Source organism: Rutidosis leptorrhynchoides, chromosome 7, assembly GCF_046630445.1.
Source record: "Rutidosis leptorrhynchoides isolate AG116_Rl617_1_P2 chromosome 7, CSIRO_AGI_Rlap_v1, whole genome shotgun sequence".
Taxonomy (NCBI): Eukaryota; Viridiplantae; Streptophyta; class Magnoliopsida; order Asterales; family Asteraceae; genus Rutidosis; species Rutidosis leptorrhynchoides.
Window position 1 is genome coordinate 203,224,439 of NC_092339.1, and position 5,569 is coordinate 203,230,007.

Sequence of the window (5,569 nt, forward strand, 5' to 3'; positions counted from 1 at the left end):
GTGGTATTGTATGGAGTGTTGGTAATAGCTAAGGGTGTATTAGTTGTAGGTGTTGTATTGTTTCTTGTATAAGTGTTGTTGTAGAAGGTTTTTGGGGTATACCCATTGTTGATGGTTCTTGGAATTGGCGAAATAGAAGTTTTCCTCTTTTTGGTTACATTAATAGCTTCATTTTGCATTCTTGATAAACTCATGGCATCTTCTAATGTTTTAGGTTAAACATTCTAACTAGAATCTCCAACTCTTTTTGCAGGCCTGCCAAATACCAACTAATGGATTGTTTTTCTGTGAATTCAACTTTGTTCAAGAGTACCTCAAATTCATCGTTATGCACTTGTAGTAACTCTATATGCCTTAAGTTCTTAATTCAGCCAATGGATCTTCAACACTAGTGTTGAATTTCTTCAATGCATCATCTTGATATGAATCCCATGTATATCTGGTCCATGTTTCTTGACATATTGTTGGTGCAAAACAGGTGCTTTCTTGAACATATGCATTGAGGCTATACAAATTTTATCATCATCTTCAACATGATCCACTGCAAAATATTGGTTTCATCAATACAACCATCCTTTCACATCATCTCCCACAAACTTTGGAAAATATAACTTCGTAAACCGAGTCAACTGTTGTCCATTACCACTTCTGTAATTTGTACCTTCACTAATTTTGATCTTGTTGACTTCTGTGGTCAAATACTGCTGCTGTAATAATGACATCATCCACCTTATGATTGATCGAACCAGACATTGCATCAATTCGTGTGTTGAATTGTGCAGCCATATCTAGAATAGTTTCGGTTAGATTAGCAATTGCAGCTTAAACTGCTTCTGACATGATGTCATCATTTGAACGAGTGTTCACCATTGTTGAATTGAATCGAAATGCTTCAAGATTGAAGCTCTGATACCAATTGATACGATAACCTAGACCAAATGATCGGAGTTGTCGATTGACTAAACCTAAAAGTTCTAAAATTGAGAGAGAACAATGGAGTTTAATCGAGATTTTTATTACAATTGAATTGAGAGTGATTATAGAGAAAGAAGATTACAATTTCCAAAACTAACTCAACAACTTGTTACAATCGGCTATATAATACAAGCTATCAACTAACCATACTAAAAATCGTAACTAACCTTAACAGAAATTGAACTGAATTCAAACAAACGCCACCACTGTTGAAGGTGAAATCATGTGCACGGCATGCTTTTCCCTAAATTGACTTCATGTGAGCTGCACGTGTGAATGATTTTGAATATAATGTATTAGTATTACCATAAATTATCTAACCTCAATCCGTATGTTTTCAGTTCTCCCTAATATTCTAAACCTCACAAAAATAAGCACACTAGAAAAGAATTGTTGAAAAAACCAATAAATTATGCATCCACTTTCTAAACACCAAAAATTGTTTTTAAGTAAAACAATTATAACTTAAATTAAAATAATACGAAGTAATAAAAGAGAAGTTGTAACTGATTATTATATATAATAAAAACAATCACCATGGCTCTATTCCGGACCCAAATGATATTGTTGCTTCAGTGGATCCTAATTCTATTGCAATTATTACTCTTTGCATCCACCAGTATATCTAAAAATGTGTTTTTAATAAGCTTGGATGCAAACAATTTACGGAGTATTTTGGATGCAAATAATGTTCAATGTTTATTTTAAGATGAAATAATTTTTAAAGTGTTTAGATTAGGATGCAAATAATTTTTAAAGCTTTTAGATTATGATGAAATAACCAATGACTAAGTGACTAATGTATGTATTAGTTTTTTACTAATGTTTTAACAAATGAAAAAAAGTTCTACCAATTTTATTTTGGAGAAAAGGTAGAATGAATATGCATAATTGGAATTTCTTTTTTTCTAAATGCCACCAAGTTGATAGCACTGCAAATAACATAATCCCAATAGAAGATCCAATTGTGAGGCCCAATGTTGGCAGGCCCAAAAGGCAAACTGGTCCACCAAGGAAGATGGCAGATTACCAGCTGAACTAATAGTCAAGGAGTTGGTTATTTGTTAAATAGTGGTTAAGCTTGTTGTTAATGTCATGACAGAATTAGATATTGTGTATTGTATATAATGTGTAATCACTTGTATTGATTCATAACAAGATTTCCAAATTAATAGAAATTTTGTTTTCCTCTCTTAATTTCTAAGGAGAAGTGACTATCTCAAATCAAGTCGTATAATTTTGGTGCTTTCATTGTTCTTAACAATGGCGGAATCATCTTCAACTCAAAATGATGTGTTTGATCGATTAGCAGATCGTATAATTCAAGCCTTACAACCAGTGATTGCGTTGGCATCACAAAATCAACAACGCACACAAAATACCTCAACATAATTCACAACTCAAGTTAATTCACATGATGTTGTCTTACAGTCAAAGAAATTGTTGATTGATTTTCCAAGGTATAGTGGCACTAATGATCCTATTGAATGGTTGTACAAGGTGGAGAAGTTTTTTGAATTTCACAAGGTAGCAGATGGTCAAAAGTTGTTGTATGCTTCAATGCATTTGGATGGATTAGCAAACAGCTGGTTTCAATGGATGGAGATGACTGATCAATTGCATTCATGGTTATATTTTTTAATTGCATTAAAGGTACAACTTGGACATTCTTCTTATGAAGATCTAATAGAGAAGTTGACCAAATTAGTACAAAAGGGGTCTGTACATGATTATCACTTGGAGTTCCAAACTTTATGCTGCAAAACTAGAAATTTATCGGATAGGACCCTAGAGAGTTATTTCATAGCAGGTCTTAAACCTGAAATTAGAAGAGAAGTTAAGTCTAAAACTCTATTTTCCCTAAGTCAAGCAGTTGATTTAGTCAAGATGTATGAAGATAAGCTGAATGATAGGAGTAGTTATACTGCTTGGAATAAGAGTAGTGGTATTCTACCTTTGCCTAGTGCTCCAAACCAGATTGAATATAGCAATCATAGATTATAGCTCCAAGATTTTCAAGAATAGGTAAACAATTGACTGATGTTGAAAAAGCATAGAAAGATGCTAAAGGGGAATGATAAATGGAACACATATTATAATTGTAGGGTCAAACCAAATTTGCATATGATTGAGGCAGAAGAAACTAAAGATGATATAGATGAAGAAGATGGAAGTGTTGCTCAAACTTTGGTATCATATGATCAATCCATAACCAATGAGTTAATTAATTAAGGATTGAGTGCAATGATAAAGATGGAGGATGGGATGTTTGATTATTATTTTGGGCCCTGATTATCGTCTTTCACTTTTCAATCAAGTGATCAACCACCCCGACCCGGTCTTGATTATTAGTTAGCATGATTCACCTTAACTCAATGTAAATCTTCCTTGGGCAAAGTCACAAGTGAAAATTACAAAGGTCCGGGCAAATGGTAGAGAATCAACAACCTATAAATGAGAGGCAGAGCTCTCTATTTATAATATTCAAAATATCCGCGGTCTGCGGACTGTTTAACTATCCGCGGGCACTTAGCGAAATGACCCGCAGTCTTTTATTAAAGTGGCAACTGATCCGCTATCATTGTTTTCAGTGAATACTCCAAGCCTTTCGAATATATTTCGCTTTACTTCTGTTTTTAGCCTTTAGTAAATAAAATATACATATACAATGCTATGTATATGATCAAGTCCCTCCAGTTTATTATGATACATTTTTGCGAAGTAAATGTATCATGATAAACTCTAAAAAATAAAATATGTGACTCTAAAATATTTGCAACAAATTTTTAATAATTTCCTATCGCTAAATTATTACCGTTGATTTTCGCAATGGCAACGCGTAATAATAACAGCAACTCTGCAAAGCTGTCAAATTAGAAACGCTGTAATGGCTATTTAATTACAGTTGCAACGTTGCGGTAATTTTAGCCGTTAAAAATTAATCATTGCCTTTACGACTTCCTCGCCAAGATTTTAATTATAAATAGCCAATAGACTCGCATAAACAACTTTACGCTTTCACCTTCAATTTCTTAATCGATTAAACTATCTTACCGAAATTTATACGCAACACTTGCAATTTAGCGATTCATCCTTCGTTATTTTTTCAATCCATTACTAGATCTATTTACTCTATTACAAATGGCTTCTTCGTCATCTGCCAACACACCTAGCGCCTTCGTTTCATATATGTCAGAGGCGAAAATCAAAACCCTACAACAATATTATACACTTCTTGCGCAATTCTCGCCCACCGCACCATCAACGGAGGCTAGGGCCAATGCCCCTCCCAAAGGCATGATTACGATTTATGAGGCCGCCATTTCACATAGCAATTTACGCCTGCGACTTACTCCCTTCTTTTGCAGCGTATGCGAGTATTACAAGGTTGTAGTTACTGCACCCCAACGCGGTCAATAAAATTGTGCTTTTTGAGATGTATTGCAGAGCACTCAATAAGCAACCATTACTTAATGTCTTCCGCGCTTTCAATAGTCTTACGCCACATGATGCGGGGTGGTATTCATTCGGCGGTCGACATGGCGTAATAACTTCTCCCAAAGATTCTATTGAGAACTGGCGAGGTTCATTCTTCTTCATTAACAATACTGCCCACGCCGATAGCAACATACCCAAAGCTTGGTGTACCGAGATTGATGCCACTGTCAATGACAAGGTCACCCCAGATGACCTTGAACAAGATATTCTGAAATAATCAAGAATGCGGGCTTGATTATGCGGGCGTATTCCAACGTGCCGCTTTATATTGGCAGAGTATCTATGTATTGGCTATGGGGCGATTGCGATGCGCTTTTGGTCAACACAGCCAACAACGGTATATTGCTGATACTTTTATAAAAAACGCATTATATATTATTCTATAGTTGTATAACTTTTTTGCGGTAACATTTTGCAGAGATTGACCTTGAGTTGGTGATGAGGTCAGCAGATGGTAATGCAATCAGACCTGTACGTCATTTTAAAGAAGGCAACGGCGAGATCATACTTATTGACAAACTGATTCTCAACATGTTTTCCATTCCTGGTAGCGAAGACCGCGAAAAACAGAAAGCAGCAACAGAAGGGGCTACCACGCCTCGCAAAAGACGCCTTCACTCTATTGCTGAGCAAGAAGCAAGTAAGTTAGCGGTATTCAATACTACCGCATATATTCTGCGAGTATTATTCCCGTATCCTTTAACTTATTTTAATTTCTTATTCGCTGTTAGTTGTGCTTTCAGATTCAGAGGGGCCAGAGCAGCTGTATAAAATCGGTGGTGATATCCCTGATGATATTTTTGAAGAGCCCGACAATGAAAATTTTAGCCTCCCCTCTGACGCCTAAGCATCAAACCAAGAAGAAGATGCGGATGAGGCTGCAGAAGAAGAACAAGCCAACCGAATCTATCGCAAACTTTGGAAGTTTGTACCTAGTAATGTACCACGACAATATCGCGAACTCATATTCGCTCAAGCTAAAAGACAGTGAATTCACAACTGTTTCAATGCCATTTGTTTGACCGTTGACAATGTTGAATGGTTCAATGAAATGTCTGACCATTATGAAAAATAGGTCAAAATTGTTGGCGCGCAG